The sequence below is a fragment of the Camarhynchus parvulus genome, chromosome 3 (assembly GCF_901933205.1).
Source record: "Camarhynchus parvulus chromosome 3, STF_HiC, whole genome shotgun sequence".
In the NCBI taxonomy this organism is placed as follows: Eukaryota; Metazoa; Chordata; class Aves; order Passeriformes; family Thraupidae; genus Camarhynchus; species Camarhynchus parvulus.
The window spans coordinates 90,041,735-90,067,540 of NC_044573.1; the positions used below are offsets into that span (position 1 = coordinate 90,041,735).

At 37.7% G+C, this 25,806-nt stretch overlaps 1 protein-coding gene across 2 annotated transcripts in view; it reads left to right on the plus strand.

Annotated features, from left to right (window-relative positions):
* The window catches only part of ME1 (malic enzyme 1), a 156,801-nt gene that overhangs the window by 12,834 nt on the left and 118,161 nt on the right, over window positions 1-25,806 (plus strand). The gene's annotated exons all lie outside the window — the stretch shown is intronic.

Genomic DNA, 25,806 nt, shown 5'->3' on the forward strand with positions numbered 1-25,806 from the left:
GGCTGCCTTCTCTAAGCCTCCTGGTCCTGGGCAGCATTCAGAGGGTTGCCTCCCTTCCAGCTGAGTGGGGAGAAGAGGTGAGAAAGTGTTCAGTGTTTATCACCTGAATGCCTGGGGAAACTCAGGTCAGTGCTTCCTGCAAGAAAAGGTATTTTAACCTCCAGCTAGGCACTGTTCAGTAGTTTTTAACTCAGTGAGACTTCACTTCTTTAAGAAGCTAGAATTCATGTCTCCAGGACTTAAATGCATGTCATGATGTGAATGAAGGCTGACTTTCTAAGGGTATATTTAATTGTCTGGCCATTTTGCTAACTACTGAATAGGCCGAGGTGATACAAATCTGACACCCACTGTTTTCCCAAACTTAACAATTTAGATGTTGATTCCCTAGAGAAAATGTCCTGCACAGAAATTGTGTATAAAGGCTTAATAAAACCACTTTGTATGCTGGAGCTATTACTGTCAAAGATAACTTTTTAAAAAATTTTGGTTCTTTCCTAAAATGTGCTAAAACAAATACATGTATGTGTCTTCTAATTAAAAGGAGCTGCATACATTTTCTTTAGGTATGAATTCTTATGATATTTTTGGAAATCACACTTCTGTAGTGTAAATACCCAGGAAAATAAGATTTTCTTTGAAAGATAACTTGATGCAGGTTTAACAGTTGAGAAAATGAATCTATTTGCACATCAAAATATAGAATGATATCCTAATTCTCTCCTATTCTGTAATTATTTCTTAATTCAAAGTGGATTCCTTTTTTCTGTTATGGGTTTCAGCAGTGACATGAAAACCTACATGAGAAATTAATATCTGTGAATCTAATCCTGAAAATAATTATATAAGTAGCTACAGAAAAGTAATGCTTGTCTGGCCGTGCTCCAACTTGCCAGCAGTGCAACTCTCAAAGTATACATGGTAAGCTTTTTTTTTGTCCCTGAAAATACTTACATGCATCTATTTACTTAAATACAAAGAAATAATCTTTTCAGCTGCCATGAGGAAATGTGGCACATGCATAAAAGCCCCATTTATCTTGTACTGACCTGTTACTTACACTTCATTACTTTACATAGGCGAGGCTGCCACGTGGAGAACAGAGCAATAGGGCAGTATTAGACATACAGCTGTAGGGATCCAAAGCTGGATCTCTTTGGGTGAGTCTGCTCTGCATTCCCTCAACCTGTTATCCTCAGCAAATCTGAGGATATAATAATAATAATAATAATAATAGTAGTAGTAAAATCCTCATTAATCTCATTTTGGTGCTATGGGTGTTGTGCTAGCACTGTGAGAAATGCAGCTTAGGTTAAAGATGGTATGAACAGGAATTTTTCCTACCTGTCTGTCCTTTCTTCACTTCACATTATGTGTTGTTATAGGCAAATGGATTTCTGTTTCCAACACAAAATAAATGTTTGCAAGAGCAGAACCTGTTTTGGCTGGAAACTTCTTTTGAGTCATAGCTTGAAGAGAGCCTCAGCCTCTCTAGATTGAGTTTGCTGTTGTTTGACTCTGCCTTGGAATGAGTAGTTAAAGGAAAATGCATTGAGTGGTTTTGTTAGATGTGGTGTATGGAACAGCAGTATTTGAAGTAATCACAACAGCATGTCTTGGTTTTAAAATAATACCTTCTAAACAAAAATACTCCCTCTGAGTTTTCCATGCTAAGGACCTTGCAAAGAGAGTATTTTTATGAACGTTTTCCATTATTTAACTTACCCAGTTTAGTCAGTGCTCTGACATTTTATCTGTATAGTAAGTTTTGTCAAAGCATGTTAGTTTAATTTTGGGGAAATTTTTGGGGGGCGTATTTTATTGTGTATTGCACTGCAATTGGCCTGTCTCAATGAGACTTTGCAGTACTTTATCCAAGATTCATGAATTAGTTATTTTCTGTAGATAAAAACTGTTGTGCTTCTTGAAATGATCCTTTTTTTCTGTGAAGATTGTTGTCTGAATGCTGCTTAGTGAAAGAAGGTTGTCATATCACAGAGAATGTGAGTGAAATGTTATTACAAAACCATAGTGTTATTCCTGTCAAAAGGGATCTCAGAAGTCCAACCTCCTACTCCATATGGAGCCAGGACAGGTTGCTCAGGGCTGTATGCTGTCAGGTCAGGAAAATCTCTAAGATAGAAACTGTACAGCTTCCCTGGGCAACCTATATGTGTATTGGTACTCGAGAGGAATTTATTTTTTCATTATATTTAGTCTGAGCCTCTCTTTTATCTTATGCTTGTTGTCTCTTGTCCTTCTGCTGTGTCCTGCTGAAGAGAGCCTGGATCTGTCTTCTAGATAGCCTCAGCATAGGTGCTGGAAGGCTGCTCTTAGGTTCCTCCCCAAACATTCTTTTCCAGGCTGAAAAAGCTTAGTTCCATAATTGGGGGTGTGCTTCACCCCACATTATCTTGGTTGCCCTTTACTGAACTTGCTCAAGTCTATCAATGTCTTTCCAATATTAGGGAGTCAGAGTTGGCCTCTGCAGTCTAATGAGTGCCAAGTAAGCAGGATGATCATTTCCCTCAGCCCATGTCATACCATACTGCTGCTGATACAGCCCAGGATACTATTGGCTGCCTTTGCCTGTGCACACCGGTGCCTCCTGCTGAGTTTGCTGTCCACCACGTCCTTTTTGACAGACCCACTTCCCAGCCAGTCAGTGTGTCGCCAGCCCAAACCATTGCAGCCTGCATTTACTTTCTGGATTGCAGCATTTTGCATTTGTCTTTGTTGGATTTCGTAATCTTCCTGTCAGCCCATTTCTCCAGGCTAAGTCCCTTTGGATGCCAGCCCTGCTCTTGGGTGTGTGTATCCACAATTGCCCCTGTTTGGTGCCACCTGCACACCTGGTGATTTTGTGCTCCACTGCCCTCTCCAGGTCATTGATAAAGATGTTAAACAGGATGGGTCCTGTTACAGACTCCTGCAGCACTCGTACGTACTGGGAGGTGCAGTGGAACCCATTAAGTGATTCCTTCTTAGCCCTATCATCCAAGAGCAGCCTTTTACCCAGCTGGTTGTCCACCCATCTACACTGTGATATCCCAACTTGGGTGCATGGATTTTTTTAGATCCAGTTATCAAAGCCTTGCTTAAAGTGACATAAATGGCATATTCTGTCTTCGCTTGTCTGTAAGTGCAGTCGTTTTGCCATGGAAGGCAATCAGGTTGATCAGGGATGATTTACCCTTGGCTTAGGTCCAGTCTGTGATTTCCTGCTTGCTTTTTTCTGTTCACTTATGATCTTGAACTGTACTAGTTCATGGTCATTACACCTAAGGCTGGCATTGATTATTGTATTCCCAGTCAGGTCTTCCTAATTTGTGAAAAGCAAACCCAGTTTCACATCACCCCTGACTAGTTCACCCAGAATCTCCTATATCATCTCTGACACATTTCATTTACCTCCTGGATTGCTTGTGTCTTGTTCTGTTGTTGTTCTAGCAGAAATAAAGGAGATTAAAGAACTGGGAGCTGTGATCTAGAGACTTACCTTGTATGTACTCAAGGAACAAGAACAGTTTGCCAGCCTGGTATGGGATGGGATTACTATTACTGCTACCTGCTGCAGTCAGAGATTTTAGTTACTTGGCTAAGCATTTATATTCTTCTTACAAAAACAGCAGCAGGAGGAAGTGTTTGCATACATATTGCCTATGTGCATGACCTCTATGTCAAACTTGTACATTTTGTTGAATAGGTGTCTCTTAGCAATATTGTGCAAGTTTTGGAATACTTTAAGAAAAGAGAAGTTATTGTGTTTCTGGTTCCCCTGCTGCTATTTGTGGAATTTTGAAAGTGTGATTTTTGTGAGTGTGTGATTTTGAAATCAGCACTTCTGTAAAGGAAATACAGAGTAATTAGGGCAGCTAGAAGCTGGGGAAATACTTAGTCCAGTAAGCGTTCATTCTGTTTGTGTAAGTAGCTGTTGTGAGGGGAAGGTCTATCAGAACTCTTTAGTTCTCATCCAGTCCTGCTCTTTCTGGCCTGAGAGGAGGCCATCTGGGGCTGTTTCTGAAGCAAAGTTGTTCATAGTAATTTCAAGGAATTCTTCTAATAACTACTAAGTGAACAACCCCATCATCACTAAGGAACTTAATTTCACAGATTGAGAACCTTCTGGCTGGGTCTACAGAGCAGCTAAGCTGTGATGATTTTATTTTTTTTTTAATTTTCTATACCCTAGTTGTTTTTACTCTCCTCAGCTCATTTAGGTTTTGGTACTTGTAAATTAAACTGCAAGCCCAAGTATGCTGCAGAGGAGACCTAAAAGGAAGGTTTTAAAAGCCTTCACAGAAACCGTGTCAAGCTGTCTTCTGCTCCAGTTGAGTGAATTATTAAAGTAACTACTACGTCTGTTACTAAATAAAGTAATACAAAAATCTAATAGTGGCAACTTGAAACTCTCATGGCTAGCAACCTACAGATAGGTTGCTGTAGTTAAGAGTTGAAAGCGTGGTCTTGCTGTCATGACTGATTTCACTCAGTTGAAAAAGGGGATAATTGGTCTTGCTAGAATTCTGCCTCTTATATTTGGAATCTTTAGTTCTGTTTTTTCTGTGTATTTTCAGCTCACAGCTGTTCCCATGCCAAGTACCTTTCTTAAAGCTGTTTTACAGCTTTAGGTTTTGCTTGGATTCTCAGTGTTTTCTGGATGCCCTAATAGTAGCTTAGAAACTGAGACTCAGTCACAGAATAATTTGGGTTGAAAGGGGACCCCTGGAGCTTATCTAGGGGACAAAGCAGGGACAGCTTCAAAATACTTCAACATGTGGGAATGTAATGAAACCAGATCAAAAGGAGCCTGATGGACCTATAGCCTAGAGGAAAGAGGGATGCCTGTATACTTTTACGTTTGAGTTCCTTAAACAGCTTGTCCCACTGCACTGAAAGGTTGCTGAATGTGCTGTCTACTTCAAAGGTGTAAAGCAATCCCCATGTCATTTAGTGGCCAACTGAACACCTTCCTTGTGTTCTAGACCTTCAAACAAGCTGGAGCTCTTCAGGCTCAGCAATCTTGGTGACTAGAGAAGAAACTTGTCTGCTAGAGGTTTGCTAACTATGGGGTTACAAGAGATAGGAGTAAACTGTAAAGCTTGGCTGGCAATAAAGAAGACACATTGGGGCTGCACTTGACTTAATCAATGATAATAGAGTAGAAGTAGCACAAAAAAAGGCTTCATAAGTCAGAATCACTACCGATCAGGAACTTCTTCAGAGAGAAAGCCAAAATCTGTTGCTGTAGTTCCTCTTGGAGGTAAAGCTGTTTTTTTCAATTTGCAGTTGTTCTGAGTCATGTGCAATTCTTATGACTGCACAACTCAGAATAATTTAATCATATTATTCTTGCTTATGTTAACGTGTCAGTGGAAATCTAACAAGTACGTAATAAAAAAGAATGTGACATTTTTCTTTCTTCTGTTGGAGAGAAAAACATAACACTTGCTGTAGCCTGTGGTCATATTAGAGTAGTTTCCATACCAATCTCTTAAATCTTAAATAAAGCTATGTGCTCACATGTATACATTTGCAACCAGTATGCAAGTAGTAAATGCTGTGGTTGATGGCCTGTATTTTCAGTAGGAAATGGCATAGATCTGTAGATCAGACACCCACAATATAATGTTAAGGATTTTTAATGAGATTTTGAGGCTTGGAGCTATTAATTTTTTTTAATTTTTATTTTGTTTGTTTTGTTTCCTTTGGTAGTGAGCAGAATATTTGTGGTGGTTTTGTGTTTGGTTGGTTTAGGTTCTTTTTGTACTTTTGAGCTACCTGTAATCTGACCCCATGAACTGAATGTCTACTTACAGTTCAGGCATATTAGATGAACTCCTGGAACCTATTTCTAACTACTTTTTATCCAAAAAGAATTGACTTCAAGTGCTACAAGACTGTTCCACAACATGAGTGAAATATAGTGAGTGGTGACAGCCAGGAAATTTGATTCAAAAGACTGCCTCCAGTTCAAGCAAAATACCTAACGTGCATGTACCTAATATATATCATTAGGAAATAAGGGATTCAAAGCCTTTAGTTGTCAGGGTTTTGGCAATCCTGTGTAGGCCCCAACATGTTTTAGTGCAGTAAAAATGTTTCATTGTATGTTTTAAATGTACACAGATGTATGCTGTGGTTTAAATTCATGCAAGAGAAGACAATAACCTTTATACAAATTTCACTTTGATCAGATGCATTTTATGATTTTGCTGGGGCTTAAAGTTAGTGCTGATATACTGTGGTTTGTTTCTGCTTGAGCAGCCATCCTTCTCATAAAAAGGAAGTGAGAGAATTTCACCTGTAATGAGATCAGTGAGATTTGACATGCACCAAATGCAGGCAGCACCTTCCTGGGAGTGTCCTGTCATTTCCAAGATGTCATCTGCCCCAGCTGAGTGAGTTGCTAAAACCAGCAAAGGCAACTTAAAATACTGCTGGCTTGCTACCTACAGATAATTTGCTGTAGTTGAGAGGAGTACGGGATTTGTTAGAATGTAATGATGAAATAGTGAAAAGATTGACATGTAGGCCTGCCTATGTACAACGTTTTACTTTTTTCCACTTATATGTAGTGAAAACCTTCTCACTTAGGAGCAGTGCTTGCTCTGTGAATATAAGATAGCGTCTCTGAGTTAGATGATGAAAATATTTCTGCTGTGCTTACCTTAACTGGTGTTCTAAAAATTAGGTGGGGTCCAATGTCCATAGCTACTAGTAACATATGCATGTGGTGACATACAGTGATCAAACCAAGTGCTCAAATACCTGCATCTCTTACCACTGCTGGATGGCTATTGCTATGTTCCTGTCTAATGTCTTGATAAAGTACTATTTCATAGGAGCCATTAAAAAGAATTAAATAGCTAACTGCCTTGATGCTGTTAAGCTGATAGAATAATGTTATAAAGCCTGTCTTTCAATTTCTTAGTCCCAGTTCAAATACAAACAGTTGCATCTGATCTAGGTTTCAGTGGGTGAGAAAGGCTGGTCTATCAGCCTTACCCATTGCTGATCCACTGCCAGGATCTTAATTAATCAGCAGCTCCTCATGCTGGCAGGAACATACAGCATTTAAATTCTCAAACTCTCATGTTTTTGAAAAAAATGTGTAGGCCCTCCATTAATACGTTTTTCTGCATATTTGTTCAGGCACAAACCCCATAAAACAAATTAATAAAGGGATCTTAGAGCTTGTTTTGCCAAAACGCAGAATTGAAGAATGGAATAAAGAACCAGCTTTTTAGGTAAAACATGTTCTGATACCTTGTAAGACATCTGCAGGCCGGCTTTCCCATGAATTCTCAAATATGGGAAGTGTGGGAAAGAACATACAACAGTGTTTATATTCATTAGTATTGGTGATGTATCCTCTGATTTTTATTTTGGTTCTCTGCTGTGTGTATATCCAGGAAGAAACTTCCTAGAGTTAAAAAGTCCTGTAATAGAATGATCACCTAGAAAACTGTTTTTACACGGTTCTGTAAATCTTCTAATGGTTAGACACTAATCCTTGACAAAATGTAAAACATTCATTTATAGGATATAGAGCAGGTCTGGATAGGAGTTTTGAAAACCAAGGCAGAATACAAATTGCGTACTTTAGCATTTTTAAGTGTCCCAGCCTGAAGGGTTTCCAGAATATTTTTTTATTGTCAGAGTAGTTGGGTGTTTTCTTGTATTTATATAAGAGAAAGCTGGTGAAGTGCATGCAAGAATCACCTCATTCAAGGGGCTGAACTTCAGGTTGTGTAAGTGTGTCCTGACTGGTGTTCCATTTCCCCTACTCTGCTTCAAGAAATGATGTGTGACATTGCTATGAGCTCTCCCTTAAGAGAGAATAACAACACTCTTAATTTCAGATGTGGTACTGCATTAACCAGGGTTATATATTAGTTTTCATTTCATTTGGTTGCAAATGTGTGACCAGATTGAAGCAGTTTTTTTTTGTGAGTGTATGTGTTTAAAGGGTGGTTCACACAGGCTGTTGAGCAGAAACAAGATACAGACCAAAAATTATTTAACCAGACTCACTTCGTTTTTTATGGCAATGATGTGAAGAGCTCTCAAAGGTTCTCTTGGGGAGGGATGGGCAGTGATTTCGTGGAGGGCTGAACAGAGGCTCTGCTGAAGCAGCTGTGTCAGTAGAGCCCTCTCATGGAGATAGGGTGTGTGCCTTGCAGGAGGAAGTGTTTTGTCAGCATAGCTTTGTTGCTGTCTTAGACAACAGGAACTGATCTTCCAAAAGCATTCTTCTGTTGGCACATCCAGTGGGGCTGTTGCTCATGAAACTGCTTGGCTGGAGTTTGGGATTCCTTCCATGCGACCCAGCCTGGCACAGCCATCTGTACTGGCTCTGTGTGGGCTGGGCCTGTGCTGGACACGAGCAGACACAGAGCTCTGCTGGGGCTTGGTACCTGCAGGGTCTGAGCTGAAGCAATGTCCCCGAGAGAGGCATCTCTCTCTCTCTCTCCCTCTCCCCTGTCCTTTGCTGATGCATCTTACCATCTGTAGGGTTAAAAAAAATATATTCTGAATTATTTTTCTTTATGTGGACGAAAATGATCTCTTCTGGAATTTTACCTTAAAATATATTAATCCATTAACTGATACTGTGGAGAATTATTGTTGAACTGTGATAACTGGAGCTGTTTAACAATACAATATTGGTAGGTTTGGTAATCCTCTCAGAATCAGGGTACTTTAATGTTTCTGCAATGTCCACTGGCTTTTTTGTTTGTTTCTTCTTTTTTTACTTACAACTCTTCAGGGCTCAGAATTGACATACAAAATCCCTCAGCAATGTCATTTTTTTACAAAGTCAGACTTTAGATTTTCTACTTTGTCAAATAATGTGAGTGAACACAATATAAATACTGAGGAAAGAAATTGTCTCTCTCTGATTATCTAAGAACAATGCTGAAACAAAGAAATCATGTTGAGGCTATAAATATTTTTCTGATCTAACTTAGAAGTGGTATTAATTATAATTAGGACAGTACAAAGAACACGATATGTGTATCTTTCAGCCATTAGTAATTTACATTAAGTTACATTAAACTATGGATAACATGATATTGTTAGTTGGAAAAAATGAGGTTAGAATAATTTGCCCACTTTTCATAATCCCAAATAAAAGTTTCTCATGGAAGACCAGTAGATGATGCTATAAAAATTTTCCTCAAAATTGAAAAGTTTGATTCAAATAAGCGCAGTAAGCTGCTAGTAATTATCAGATATTTATTATGCTTTCTTTGGTTGCAGAGTATTCACCCGTTGAACAGAGAAACAAATAAACTGCTATATTCTTCCCAGAGAAAGATGAAGTTAGAAGAGGTTTCTTAGAACCTCTTACTCATTTTCTAAAATAAGAATGTGAAAATAAATACTTAGAATTATCTTTAAAAAAGATATTTCTGCGACTTTTTTTTTTCATTTTTAAAGAATTATTGAAAACTAATCCTTTCAGTTTCTAAAAACCTGAATTTAGAAACAAAATACAAATCCAAACCCAAACAAACCCCACAATCCAGAAAATCTTGTCAAGGACCACAGGGGAATAGAGGCTAAAGGAAGGCCAGCCACGCCGAGGGAAGATAAGGAACTCAACGATATGAGAAAAGCCTTCAGAGAGAAAGTTAAAATTCACATGGGTATCACAGAAATTACACATGGCTCATTCTAAATTTTACTTGTATGAGAGGAAACTTGGGAGCAATGTTGAGAGCTGCTCAGTTCAGACCACTACTTTTATGCTCTACTTACGATTTCTGTTCCACTGGGAAGTAGAGCAAAATTGTTATTTCAGATAATGAAATACTGTGGTTAAAGCATAATGGGCTGAACAATTTAGCATCTGTATGATGAGCTGTGTAATGAGAGAGACTGCACTGTCTGCAAGCCTGAGGACTGCACATGTTATAAGGCAGGCTGCTTTTTGGAGTGACCTAGAAATGATGGAAAATGGGCTGACAGGAATGTCATGAATTTAGATAAAGGCAGATGAGCAGCCCAGCAGTGAGGATAGAATAACTCTGTGCAAGAGAACTGGCTGGGAAACAAGAGGAAAGGAGGCCTGTAGGAAGAGACCTGGCTGACCTGGTGACACAGTGGAAGAGTCAGAGGCCAGGAAGACAAGTTTGAGTGTGGAAAATTTGAAATAGTTCTGAGGAAAAATAAAAGGAAAAATTGAGGACAGTCAAGTGCAGTGGGAGGCTGCTTAGAGAGAAGTGGAATCTCCATCCTTGGAGGCAATCAGTACTCAGCTGGAGATGACCTTGAGCATCCTGGCCCAGCTGGACCTGCTCTGAGTAGGGCTGGACCAGTGGACCTCCTTAAGGCCTTTCCAAGCTGCATGGTTCTCTTGTATTTGTGACTGTCATGAACTCTGTGCATATAATAATGCTTTGGACTTCATGGGCAACTACATTATAAACATTTGTTCTCTTAAATTTATGTCCAGTTGTTAACTGGTTTTCTATATTTTTTAAAAATACTTTGTTCAGATTGATTCATAATAGTGACATCTAACTTCTAGGGAACAATGAAAGCTAATATAAATGGGTAAGGATGGTTCAGATGGTTAAGTATGCAGTGGTACTATGGGTTACGTGGGACTGTAAATTATCTGGTTAAAAGCAGAATTTCTTTTTTCACTTTGGTACAGCCAAAGTGCCAAATATGTACATGTTAGGTACTACTAAAAGATATTAACCCAAGAAATCCCCTTATTTTTATCAGTTGTTGTTTTTCATTTCTCAACCCAATAGGTACTAGGGTAAAGTGTTGTCATTCGTGGTTTTATATCTCTCATGCACATTGAATCAACTTAAAGACAAAATTTTTTTTCTCAATCAAATACTTTAGATGTAAAGTTTATAATTGCTTTAATGGGGACTTTAGCTGCCAGGAAAATATGAAGTGATGTGTGAGTTCATTACATCCACAAAGTAATAACTAAAACATTTTTTGTTGAGTGCTCTTATCTGTATCATATTTTGTTGAGTGCTCTTATATGTATCTGCCCCTAAAAACAAGCCTATGTAGGGCATCTGAATTGCGGCCCCTTAAAAGTGTCTGATGTTGGCATGACTTTTTTCCTATCTAACTTTGTAGAAAGTTCATGATATATTTTAGTGATTTCCTCTCTTTAGAAGGAAAAAAAGTAAATTAAAAAAAATCAAACAATAGGAAGCAGTCTAGACCTGCTCCCTCTCCAGTGATAATTATCTATCAAATAGTGCTAATATGAGCAGATATTTTCAATTTCTGGTCAGCTGTTTCAGACCCCAGCATGTGGTTGGATTTGTGGAATGATGATGGAGGAAGAAGAAGACATATAGTGATATGTTTTCTTTTACTTGGATTTTATTCAAGCTGCCTGCAGTATTATTTATGGATGTTACAATTCCTTTATTAAATAATCCACCCCTGAAGTCAGACCATACATCTAAAATCAGTACAAATGCTTGGAAAGCTTATGGAAAGCAAAGAGCAGAAAGAAATTAGTGTTGTTTTGTAAACAGAGTAAGCAATGGTGATTTTTGTAATATTGTTGTGCATTTGTCTGAAGTGAGTGAAAACATATGTAATGATCTAGATAAGTTTTGTGTTAATGGGTTAGAAGATATGCTAAATCTCTGGAATTTTATTGTGGACTTCTGCCAGTGCTGTCTTTTTTCACTCAAGGTTTCATCTGAAACAAAAAAACAAGAAAAAATGTTTTATTTCTGAAGGTTTCTGAATTTCCTGTAATGTAAAATTCCTCTTAGAAGAATGTGAGTTGACTGGTTTTTGGTTTTGAACGGGCAGATTTCTTTAACAGTGTAACTGATAGCAAAGAATGAGAAGGCATTCAAACTTGACACAGTTGTTAGTACAAGATCTACTGATCTGCAGAGCTACATGAGCCCAGCTGAGAGGTTCTCCTGACCTACTTTTAGGTAACAAACTTGGCTATCACTGACACTTGAGAAATGACAAGCATTAGATACTGCAGTATATCATAGGTAGCAACCCAAACTAAAACCTTTGAGCCTTAATTACTTTTATATTGTGTTTTCCTTTTGTTGTTTGTGCCAGAAGATGTTTCTTTGACAAATTGTGTAGTCTATGGAGGAAGTTACCTAGTTTTTCAAGAATATGTCTGTATGTGTAACAGGATAAATGTGGATTCTGGACACATACAATCAGAATTTTCTAATTATCTGTGTTTATTTGAGTCACATATATACCTTTCACAACCTGTGTCCCTACTTTAGAATGTAAAAGGTTAGAAATCTCTAAATGCCTCTCAGTTCATTCTCCCACATGTGGAATACATTAAGAGTATCTAGTAGAAGGATTTTTAATGTTTTCTGTAGTACTACTAATGATAGACTAGTTTAAGCTCTTAAACAAAAGCATTCATTTTACAGAAGACTAATAAATAGTTCTGGTTCAACACAGTAATTTGAAGATTTCAGCTTTAAAAATTTGCCAAACTGAGAGATGCTTTCCCCATTGATGATGTGTTTTGGGTACCTGCTTTGTTTGAGGGACCCTCATATTCCCCTCTAAATTGTGTGATTTGTAATTCCCGCTGAAAGCTGGCTGGGGTTCTGGATTCATCCTTGTGAGCTTCCAGTGGGATAATGCTGCCCACCCCTGCCTGAGAAAAGAAATGTTGCCTTTTGCAGTGTGATTTGAGCTTTCAATCCAGGCATAATTAGGAACAGACAGCAAAGTAAGGTTCTTTGTGTGTGCTGTGTGTGTGAAGCAGATTGCAGCAGTCCAAAGCTCTTCTGGCACAATTACTTGCAGCACCTGTTTTTTCCTTCTTGTCTTCATCTGAGGTTCATTTTTTCAGCCTTCACATTTGCATTCGTTCGTGTGTGTTCTCTGATCTTAGTGTTCCTTACGCAGGTTGGACTTGCTCTGTTTTGTCCGTGACTCCTACCTTTGAGCTCTCTTTCAGTTATTCATTGAAAATAAATCCTGTTACTGTTTCACTTGCTTTGCTGGCTCTTCATTCTCCATCTGCTTGGGCCTTCTGCTTAATTTTTCCATTCCCGTTGCTTTCAGCCACACCAGTTTGGCTTGCTTTTTCTGCTTACTGTCATGCTTACTGTCATGCTCTTTCAGCAGCAACTCCTTGTTGTTCCTTACTGTTCTTACTTTTCTTCTAGAAAAGTCAGCTACTCCTCTTGGCCACTGTGAGAGGCAGATAAACGTAACTAAATTGGGTTGGTGTCCCCAGTAAGGCTAGTGACTTTGCAGTATTAATGCTTGCTCCCTGTGAGCAGTGGTTTTTCTACACTATAAGGAAGCCAGTTTTTCTCATGAATCTTGTAAACGAATCCTAAAGTTCAGTCTATGTAAATTACACTTCTTACTAGAAAAATAAGCTGTCTTTGGAAAATCTTGCATATTATAGCTTAGACATATGGTCTTATTTTGCATGCCAGTACTGGTGAAAGAAATCTGTTTCTTTCAAGGATTGCTTTGCTATGCTGAGAGACTTAATACTGATGCTTCTGTACAACAGCAGAAACTATTTTTGAGACCAACACTTTTGGGGAAGGAGAGTCTAACTAGTCCCTCTTGAAACCAGTCATCCTGGTTTGGAAGGTTGCCACTTCCACTTCACACAGCAAGTAGTGTAACCTTTGCCAAAACAGTCAAGACCAGTGGTGAAATGAAGGATTTTGTTTTGTTGTGAAGCTTGCCATTAAGTTCTCAGTACATAATCATTAGAAGTGATTGTGAATATCTGAAGGCTCCTATGCCTGCTTGTGAAATGGTCTGACTAGCATCTGGCAGTGTCACTACAGTATAAATAGCCAAGGTACAACCGCCACAATGAATTTGATCTACTTTTCCATTTCAAGTTCCTACCATAAGCTTCTGAAACCCCCCAAAGGCAGTTCGATTGACTAAAACTAAAGAGCAGATTTTTGTGCTCTTTGAAATACCGTTGGTTCCATTTGTTTTGCCATTTGAGTTCAGAAAAAAAGTATGCGTTTTGTTATATGAGCTTTTCAGCCATTTTATTGTGATCCTTTAATCTTTTAGAGAAAAAGAATGAAGCCTAGAAATGGAAAATTTTGTCTTAGTGTCAAAATCTGTCTCTGCTGGGTTTTCTTGTTACTGTTTCTTTTCTTATCTCCCTATTTTTTGCCCTTGAAGACAGTGCAGATCCTTGACATTCTCATGTGGGAATTCCTGTAACAGTATGCAACAAATGCATGTGAAGAGTATCTACTTACTGCGAGCCTGGAAATAAGATATGCTCTCAAATATGTGTAGAAATAGTAAAACTAATAAAACTTCTGTGATGGCTATGGCTATATTGCCTGTGCTAGATGAACTAATATTTCTGCACTATGGTTTTCTTTGTCAGCTGGTCTTTCAACCACCAGGTACCTGGTAAACACTAAAATTCATTTAATTAAAGCAGCAAAGTGTCTACACTTTCCATGTGAAACAACCAGTACTCCCTCCTTCATTTCCGTAACAATGCACAGAAAGTTAATGTGCCCCATCGGAAACTTCCTCTTGGGTGATCAGGGCTGGAAGTGATGCTTCATGTTCAAGAGCTGTGGATCCACTGGGACATGGATTTCAGTTAGGACTTTGTTGGAGAGGATTTTTTTCTTAATATAGCCCTTAGTATCTGTGGTCTTTTGCATATTTCCATTTTCTGTAAAAAGAATATGCTATTTGAACTTTAGGAACTAAGAAAATAAGTTTAGTGTGCTGGTGTGTAATGTGGAAATTAATAAACAAATAGAATGCAAATGTCTGAGTTGGTTTTGTAAGTGGATTTTTTGTTCAATTTTGCATGAAAGGGGCTTAATATTGGTGTTACTGGTCTGGTTGACATGCTAATATTACTCTGGATTGTTGAAAGGTTTCAAGAAATGGACAGACTTAATTTGTAGTTCACTACAAAGGTTATAAAATTGGTGAAAATTGATGATCTTTCATCTTTCTTAACTGCATCTCTCATTGTTGCCTAAAATATGCTGTGAATCGGTATCTCAAGCTTAAGGACCCCATGTTAGACTTAAGAAAGACTGTTTGAAGTATTTCCTTAGATCTGTCATTTTATTTTACTCTGACTTCACTGCATAAATGATTTTTTGGGTTTTTTTTTAATGCCTTAGCTATTAGTCTGAAAATACTATGTTTGGCCAGTTTGTCTCAAAACTTCTTCCTCCTCTGTGTTCCTGGTTGCTCCATACTGTCTTGTGTAGATGCTGTGTTTCTAGGTCTGCTATCTCAGTGTGTCCAGAACAAGCTTACACCAAGGACAGTGGTTAAAGCTCACTCCAGATTAATTAGATTTAAGCAAGATACTCTTATTTTGTACAAGTGATGGGTCTGGCATCATACTTTCTTTTAGGAAAGGGAGCTGTTATTCTGTTATGTAGATAGTAAAAGCTTATAATGGGTCTGCATAGTTACATTACAGGAAATGTGAAAAGTTAGAATAGAGAAGCAATATTTCCTTCAGATTCAAATAGACTTGTGTTTAATGTTTATTGTCAGGTTATATTTTTCAACATCAACATAGAAAATTGGTTTTTAACATAAGGGATTGGTTCTTGGTTTGTTTGTTGTTTTGTTTTGGTGGGGTTTTGGTGGATTTTTTTCTGTCTAGTTTTAGTTTTCATGTTGTTTTAGACTCTAATTTCTGTGTGTGGCACAATTAGATAAAAGGGCAACGAATCCTTGGTTTGCTTTGAAAACAGTAGCACTTGAAATGCATCAGGTCTCCTGGGAGGGGATTCTTGTCATTTTTCCACTTTCGCGAATTTTCTTTCAGGTAGAGCTCTTATGTGCCTGATAGCAAATTCAGATGGTTTTATATTGGCTGTTTTCCTTAACTACCACTCAGATTTTATTTCCATAATGCTCACTTTCCTTCAGTCTGCTGTTTGCTTTGATGAGTCAAGCTCTTTTGGAGAGCAGTCAAATAAAAAGAAAAGTGATATACCCTATTTTATCACAGCTTTTTCTGTGATTTTTTTCAGTCTAATCTTTTCTATGCAAGCAGATACTATTGATAGGCATGTTGTTTGGCAAAAGCAGAGCTGTATGAATGCAGCTGGTGCAGCAGTTTTAAATGAAATTGTTCTGCCATTAGTAGATATCTTCCTTCAATCAGATAACTTTTTGCATACTCTGGAAAGCTTTGCATGACTTTGCTGTCTCTGTAGGACTGGTTAAGTAACAATTTTAGGTTACAAAATCTGAGCTCACACTAAAGTTTTAGAGTAGTTGTGTCTTTTTTTCCATGTTGAGTTTTAAAGAGTTTGCCTTTTCAGTCTATCTGGCCCTTCATTGTATTTTCCTCCTGTCTTAATCTAAAGTGATGAAACCAAACAAAATTGTAGCAAAGTTCAGGTAAGATTACAATTTTCAGGAAGGTGTATGATATATGACAATGTGTACCCATAGCCGCTATTTCAGATGCTATAATTGTCTCAGCCTGTGGTTCTACTAATGACTGTGTCTATTGACGGCTAGATAGCATGTTTAAGAATTCAAAATGGAAAAATAATAGTGACTTACTCAAAGTCTTCAATTGGCAAATTTTTTTGTCATTTTGTTCATGATAACATGAATCTTCAGTGACTTTTCAGCAAGAAGGAAAGTATTTGCAAGAGAGTATTGTAAGTAGGATGCCTGTGGTTACAGCAAAAATTGAATGCCTGTCTGATAGCAATTAAGGCTGTGCTTATAGATCAGGTACATTCAGAGTGTAAATTTTTCATGTGGCTTTATAATTGGTTTCAGAGTACTGCCCAGTTCTGAGAAAAAATGCCAAGACTGGATGTAATAAGCTCCCAAATAAATAGTTTGCGTAGGCTTTTTTCATGTTTACATGTACTACTACCCCTTAGACTGAGATAATTAAAGGAAAGTAAGTTTCCATCCGTAGAATGGGAAATGCTTGATAGGTATGTAATATATGCAATAAATGTATGTGACAGAAAGGCTTACAGATCACATTACCAGGCTGTGGTAATAGAAATACTGTAATTATAGATTACCCATGACAATGGAAAGTATTAATGTAATTTATTTTGTCTGAAATAGTTCATTATAATCCTAAAAAAGAGAAAAGGGCACCACCTAGGGTCGCACTTCCCTCAGTCTGTGGAGGGTGCCCAGAGGACTAATTCTGAGTAGACACATCACTTTAGGCGCAGTAAAACAGTACACTACCCATGAGTGACCCAATAATCTGTGTGCCTGGTGCTGCTCAACATGACAGTGCCTTCAGCTCTCGGGTCACACCTCTGTAGTTCGCCAGGCTGGCCAGTGCCCCTGTCACCACTTGGGACAGCAGGGAGAGTGTGCACCATTGTAGTAGTAGTAGTAGAAGCAAAGACCACAGCATTGAGATTGTTCTTTGCTCAACACAACTCTGTGTTAGGGTATTTAAAATATTTATTTTTGTTAATTGTTTATCATGCCAGTGAAGTGAAATTAGTTGCTTAGTCCTGTCAGAAGCCTAGAATACAGTAGTTGGTAGTCTGTTTAGTCTCTGAAAGGTAACAATAAAATCTGTTAAGCATATCAGGTTTATCAAATCCCCTCAGGATTTCAGGGCTTACTGACCTGTATTTGGTTAAGTACTTATTTCAGACAGATGGGATTTTTGGCAGTTACTGAAATTCTTCTCCTACTTACATGGAAATCATGCCTGACTCTCAAATAACACCTGATTTTGCAAATGTAAATATTGTATATTGGAGACTGCGTGCCTGGCGACTGTGCTTTATTTGTAAAACTGTACAGTTAGAGAGGTATTATTTGGTGTTTTGTTTGGCATAATTCTGGTTAACAATATATTTTATGTCAGCTGTCATTATTTTAATCTAAATTCCCTTTGTAAATAGGGATTCCGTGTCAGTTATTCCACTGATAGCATTGCAAGCATCCTTTGATTGGAGTTACATATTACAGATATAGGGAACTGACTCATAGCATCTATTATACAAGTAAATTATTATTTTAAGTAGAATTTCAGGTATGGTCTAGTAAAACTGCTTTTTATTTTTACATCTTTATTTTAAAAAAACAACTATTGTTCAAATTATAATTTATTATGCTATTATTATATAAATTTAATATTTAAAAATAAATCTGTGCATTGATGCATCTTTAGAAGACAAACAGTATTGACGAAGGTGGTAATTAACAAAATTATTTTTGTTACCATACTTCATCCAGGGGGCTAGAGCTCTGAAGTGGCCTACAACCAGTGTCTTTAATCTATAGCATGGGTAAACTGTATTGAAAACTAAAATCTGTCATAAGAACACACTTGACAAGTTTGTAAGTGATGTGGTAAACTGCTCTTGTGGCTGGTTCCCATAGGCAGAGCTTTCCCAAGTAGTAATCTTTGAGGGTCAGTACATCCCAAAGGAGTTATAAAAGAATAAAAATGGCTCAGAAATATCCAGGGACAAAAAAAAAAAACCAAAACAAACCACAACAAACCCAAATCCCAGCAAAAGAATATCTGCTCAGCTTCTCTGGCTCTGTAGTTTAAACTGTGTTTTAGGTGGCTGTTCGGTCTCTGCTAGGGGCAACCAAGAGAGCTGAGACAGGTGTCTCTTCACTGGTGCGATATCTCTGCTAGGCAATTGAGTCAGGAGACACACAGACCACAGCTGGTATTAATTATTAAGTCTGTTATTAATTTAGCTGCTCTTACAAACAGAATTGGGATGTTGTTGTGGTCCCGGTTTGCTCATGCCTATGTTCGTTGTAGCTCCCTGGTGGGAGCAGCAATAGGGAGACAGCCACATTTTGAGACAGCCAGCTCTGATTTGAGAGTGCACAAATGCAGCTCTAGCAATTTTTCTAGTTGCTTTGGGATTAAGTATCCCAAACAGTATGAATAATTCAGACTAATGTGGTTTTTCAACAGAACATGTGGATTGAGGAGTCAAAAGGATGGTAGAGGCTTGATGTAGCAGCCACATACGGGCAATTAGTGCCCCCTGAGATGCAGAGGAGTGTTGTGCCTGGCTGTTGCCTGGTGCTGTGATAGCCTGCTATGCGGTGGATTTATAGTTGATACTATTGCCATAATGAGCAATGTTGGTTGTTCCAATACCTTTGAGCTTCCCAGTTCTCAGTAAGTGCTTATGTGTGCAAATCTGAATTTGGTCTGTAGTCAATATAGTAATTAGAGCAATTTGGATTAGTGACTGCAAGGTACCTATTCTAGAGTAAACTTTAACTTTATCCTATAATTATCGTGGATGGATAGGTGCCTATATTGCATATGAATAACTAAATTTAGAGTTTTAACTAGACATAAGCCATCTCCTACATTAAAGCACAGCATGGGATATATTTTGATACATTATTATCTTGGTGACTTCTTTTACTGTTTATTTGTTACTGCCTGCTGTTTGTGTAGTACAGTCTTCTCAAAATTAGAGTGAGGAGAGATTATGCAATGCAAAAAGATTTTACTCTGTATGTGTATAATAAAACACCTACATAGAAATAGTTTCTTAAAACTGGTTTGCTTGCTTACGTTCAGATAATTGTTTACCTTAGCTTAAAGGATTGTAAAAATAAGAATGCTGTGATGTGTCATTTATACTGTGCTGGTCTGAATCATGCTTGTGTGCAATCACTGTATCAGCTCACGGCATGGCTGCCAAGCTGCCTACACATTCCCGTGATGAATTTGCCAAGAGAAGTCTGATCTCCTTCTGGCCACCTGCATTTGTTTTGAGTCATAAGTCCATGGGTGTGTGTATTAGCTACTGTATTTATCTGGGTTTTCCTTGTTGGAAGCTGGTTTTGACTTTTGTTTCAGTTTCCTCTGTTGACTTGACTTTTTACGTTTGCTTTTGGAAATCCCATGGACTTAGAATTGAGCTATGAGTAGGCTTCAGGTCACTTGATGTTTCTAGGGAAGAAAATTGTGTGTTAAACGCAATGCAGCAGATCTACCACAAGTCTAGAAAAACAGTTTTGAAATATAAATGCCAAATGTCACAATATAGTTTTTCAACTTAAAGTACTTGTTAAAAAGCTGTATTTAAAGAAAAGTGCTTAAACTTGTGCCTTTAGGCATTTTATAGCTGAAACTAGGACAGTTTCTTCTTTTCTTGTGTGTTCAGAGCTGTGCCCATCAGCTATTGTATTTTTAAAATTTATTTATTTACCTTCAGCATGCCTTGCAATCTGACAGGTCCTGATGGATGCCTGTGCATGGGAGCTTATCAAAAGGAGCACAAGTGCTGTATCTTAGTCGGATTCTGCTGCTTGCACTTCACCAGTCTTCTTTCTCTAGCTTTTCTCGTTCCTCATCTTAACCAGGGTAGATGTCTGTCTGTGTCTGGCTTTTCAAACTCCAGTGAAGGCACTTAATTAGCAGGATTCATTGCGAATTCAGGGATTTCAGCTGTAGGCCAAGACCTGTACAAGATCTGTGTTAGGTACTGTAGAAAGGCAAGAAAATCACATTTTCTCTGCCAGAGAATCTAATGGACTGTTAATCACTAGTCAGTATACTGATTTTTAAACCTTAATGAGATGCATAATCCAGAACTAGCCAATATGCCTCATGAAATGCCTAATAGAGAACCTGAGCATAGTTTTGGGGAAAAAAAACTTTTTTGAAAGATAGCAGATCTGTCACACTGTGACTTTTCTACTTCTAGTCTAATAAGACTTAAAATAAAGTGTACATTATAAATCGTTATTGATATCCTTTGTTTCTGAAAGCAAAGCTGTTGTCTGTATGTGTTGCCAGATGATTGCAGCAGAAAATCTGTATTTTCATATTCAGTTTTCATTTCTTAACTCCATGCTATTAATCTCTGAACTGTGATAACTTTCTGCTGTTCAGCATATTTTTTCTTCTTATCAATTTGTATTTGTTGTCTTTCTCCCTAGCCTTCATAAACACCATTTGAAAGGACTTCTTTTTTTTCTCCAAAATTTTAATAATGAGGATTTTGGGTTTTTTTAAAATTGAAATGAGATTCAGATTTTCAAGCCCTTTTATATGTAGACTTAACAGCAAATATTCTTAAGAAGAAACATGAACCTCTAAGTTAATGCAAACTGACATTTTGCAGAAATATTTTTTTCTTCAGGTCCAAAAGAAACCACCTTAACAGAAATCTGTGTGAATTTGCACCATTAAAAAAAAACCAGTCCCTTTTCTTACCTACTGGGGTACTTTCTGTGACTGGTGTGCTCTAAAGCACTGGTTGCAGAAGAGATGTTGGCCCAAATGGCTGCATTAGCTGTCTCTGCTTGTAATATTTTTTGGCAGTCATGACAAGTATGGGTAGAGAAAACCGAAGAAACATCTTTAACCATACTGTACTGCTGCAACACCAATTTCTTGCCATGAACCACATTTGTTTTCAGCAGAATGACTTCATTATGGAGTATTGTGCTCAGATTAGTTATTCTAAGTATTTCCTGGTGTATTCTGCCTTGACAGGAGTGTTGGACATGGAGTATTAGAAGTATTTATCCAATTTCTCTGAAGTCATGTTTGGAGAATAAAAGTGAAAAATGGACAGGAAATGCTTGTAAAACTTCCTTTTTGCCTGTTCATAAGGTGACTTTTTTAAAAAACACAAATTATATAAAATATCTCAAAGGGATTTACAGATCATTAAACTCTTAAATGTAGCTTTAAATACTTGAAAACCCATGTGTTTATATTTTTATAGAGGTTTTATAAAAATTTCTTTGAATGTATGAAATTTTGAAGAGTTGTGGTTTTAGTTGGTTTGTTTGTGTGGGTTTTTTAATATTCTGATCCTAAATGTTTATGACATTAGGTGTCTGAAGCTGCTTTTATGTAGCTCGTACCTAGCAGGACTATGCATACATTTTTTTGCTTCCTCAGCCAAAGAAGTTTTCCTTAAAAGAAATTAATTTTGACTTGGATTCCTCCCTAACAGTACTAATGTAGTATGAAAAACCAAAATTGCTGAAGGCTAAAGCTTGACCAGCAAAAGAATTGCCTGCAAACAGTCATGCATACCAAAGATCATGATTTCCTAAGGACTGCATCTAGTTCTGCAGTTGAATTTCTCCTGGAGACTTGTACATGAAGTGGTGTGAGCAACGTGGGATGATGTGTGACTGGCAACTGGAAGTGATGCCACTGATTATTTGGGATGCACTGGGGGGAAAAGCTCTTCCCTAGTAATTGAAGAATGTTTTCGGTCTTTCAGCCAAAAGCATTCATCTTGTTTGCATTGTCCTTTTTTTGTTCATTTGTTTTGAAGAATGAATTTTTAAGAATGGAATTGCGGGGTTCTGTAGTCCATTTGTTCAAAAAAATGATTCAAATCTGGAGCAGACAAGTACTGCAGGCAGCTGTGGAGTTTTCTCAGAGCTTTGTCTGGCAGAGCACTCCCTGGCCTCTGCTCAGGGGTTCCAGCTGCCGTGGTGGGAGCCTGCAAGGAGTGGCAAGGTGCCACCTCTCCTCTTTCCGGCTGTGGCAGCAGATGTTGAACATAGCTGAGTCCCTCAGACTTGTGTGCTTTTTTACACAATATTGTTGGAATTTGTTCACTGTGCTTTATGATTTAGATGTACAGAATGAGTTTTTTAACCAAGAGTTTTTTCCTTTTTGATGGACTCTGAGACAGTGATGAACTTGCTTGTCCATCCCAGAATAGTCTAGAGACTGTAATTTTCCTCTAGCAGTATGTTAGACCAGCAATTCAGAGATTATGGTACTTCCAGATATACATCCTTTTCACCTTCCTCCTCATTTCTTCCTTCCCCCTTCACGGATACAGGAGGCTCAAATATACATGTGAGTACTTTAGCTGGAGTATTGCTGTTGGTGGTTGTCTCCTGAACCCCTGAAGTCTTATGAGCCTTGATTTTTCCCTTCCAGAGACTGATGAAAGAGTCACTGAGACAGAGAACCTTGGATGTGGGCATAATTTCCTCTTCTAAGCCAGCCTCCTTCTACATGCTCTTAGGCTAATACTTCTGTGACACACCTGCAGTGAGGCCAACAGGAGGAGATGAGCTATTCTTCCAAATGAGTTGGATTTTTTAAAAGTGAAAGTTTTGATTTACTAGAACAAAAGATGGCTAGGTCTTGGGAGAAATTGGAGAAGGATCCCTGCAATGAATACTGGCTGCCCTTTAGTAAAGCTGAATCTCATTAGTGCATGGAGAGGATGCACATATTGCTCTAGTACACTCTCTTTTTCTAGAAAGGTTTAAATAAACCTAGCAATTATATGAGTCTCAGGTATTCTATCTGAAGAAAAACTGTGTCAGGGCAATCTAGTTTCTATTAAGAGAGGAAACTTGTCTCTGTTCACTGTGAACAGAGGCTGAGATGGATCTTGAAGTATTTTGAATATGCTGTCTGTCTTTTCAAGCACTGCTTGAAAATTGTGTTGAAAGCCTGTGCAAAAAGCTGTCTGATACAAGATGATGCTGTGCTTTTTAGTCTGTTTTGTGCTTTTTCAGTACTGCAACTGAAGAAGGGTATTGATGTATGTGTAAATGCACTACACCAACATTGTAGATGAGGGACTTCGGGGCATTAGAGATTATGAGCAGAGGACAGACAGTTAAGAGTGGAGTTGATAAACCCATAGACATTAAATAATGAAAGAGTACTGAATGATGTGCAGTAATAGAAATCACTGCTACAATTGCAAAATATTGCAACATTACAAATGGAGAGACAAATGCAAAATTAAATGTATTTGCAGTGAGTTAAATTTCTTGAAAACTCAGAGAGCTTTCTGTGTACAACGGAAAATCTAAAGGGTATTTATATGTAAAGAGCAATAAAGTAAATTAACCAAAGTTTTGACCTTTGAGAAAGGAAGGTAATGAGGTGGCTGAAGAGTAACTTAGTTTTACCAAAAGCAAACCAGAGGATATAATGAAACATATGAAATACAGCTATTGAAGAATTGCAAACTCTTAACTGGGAAGGCTGATAATAACTATACTTTTCATCTTTGTGATGTATATGAAGCATAAAGCAGTGAATAAATCAAAACTAATTTGGCAGAGGTTAATATTTATGGTTGTGGTCTCTTGCCCTTATGCTGCTTTTAGATTGTCATACTGTTGTTCTTCTCTAAAAATTCATTTGTAACACAAGCTACAGAATAAAAATATCTACATAGTTTATAATAGTTTGGATCCTAGATGACAGAAGTCTGTCCCATCCAGGTGTGCACAAAATATGCCTCTCTGGGAGGGAAAGAAGTGTGTAAACCAAGCTGGACCTAGAGCCCTCTCTGCTGGATGGCTGGGAAACAACACTTCAAACAGGAAAAAAATAAGAATTTTCATGTAGAAAAGAAAATTTCAGGCTAGTGCAAGAAATCTAGGCATAAACCATAAATCCTACATAGTTGAAGTCTTCCATAATATAAGCAGATGGAATAGGATGCACTTATTTCATAAAATGGCCTTCTCTTATTAAATTATCAGGTGATATATTTTAATGATAATTCTTTTCTTCTGAGTAAATATGGCATCTGAGGGGGAAAGTAAATGATTAACATTTCATCTTGGAAATGTGAAGAATTCATAATATCTGTGCCATAGAGGAATATTCAAGTAAAGGATTTTCTAACCATATAAATGCTAGGGGTGTAGGTGGGTGCTGTGTTTTCGTAGTAACCAAAGAAATTAACACTTACTATAAAGCTGTAGTAATACATGGAAAATAGACTATTCCAAGATGAAGTACTTTTTAAAAAAGGCATTTGGCAAGATGTAACACATGTGTTTGTTTTAAAATAAAATATTTTTTCCAGTAAGGGGGGGAAACTCTATTATAGTAATTAAAGTCCATATTTTATTCCTAATGTAAAGCCAAACACGGACATTCAGAAATTTTTTTCATTCCATTTGACTAATGGAAGCAGGGGAAAGAAGAATTGCAGAGAATAACTGGATTGTCACTTAACTGCTAGCACTAGAAGATCCATTAAAACTATCCAGCTCCCTGAAGTCCAGTCACTTGGAACTGATTCTGAAGTGTGCATGAGCACACGTGGCTTTTTTAAGCCCAAAAAAGTCTAGTGGAGATAAGAGGGATCAACACTGAATAAACTTGTGACGAGTGTTGACTCTTCCTTCTTCCATGATTTTTCAAGATGGGATAGCAGCTGAAGACATTCATGACCTATGTGGTCACAGAAAGTTCATTAGGGAAAAAAATGCAGCCTTTGTGTACACATTTGGAAATAAAATCTCGTGTAAGTGGAGAACTACAGCAAAACAGTTGCTCATCTTTATTAAACTTGCTTTCCCTTCATTTCCTGTCTAGGGAAGGAGCAACACATTTTGGAAATGTTTGATGTTTTGTAAAGGGTTCACTGTAAGATATTTTTCTTGAGTCATCATTTCACTTAAGGTAACAACTTGATTAATGTCATTATATAGCAGATAGTGTGATGGAGTTGCTTTAGGGCTTTGTTCCTACTTTTTTCAAGTCACAGTCACATAGCCACTTCAAAGTTTAGATTAAAAATGTTGTACGAAATGTAGCCTAGTAAGATACAGGAAGATTTTGTAATAAATTTTTATTCCATATGAATCAACCCTATGAGGTGATTATTTCTGAGAAAAAAACAACAAAAACAGAAACAAGAAACCTGTCTAGGTAAGCAAGCTAACTGTAGTTACCACAGCAGAGTAAAACTTCAGCAGCCAGAGTGCTCGATACTGGTATGCTAAACCCACAGTCACGTTTCTGTTGTAAAGGCACCATCTTTCTTACAGTACCTTGGGTAATTTCTGAAGATGTTTTGGACA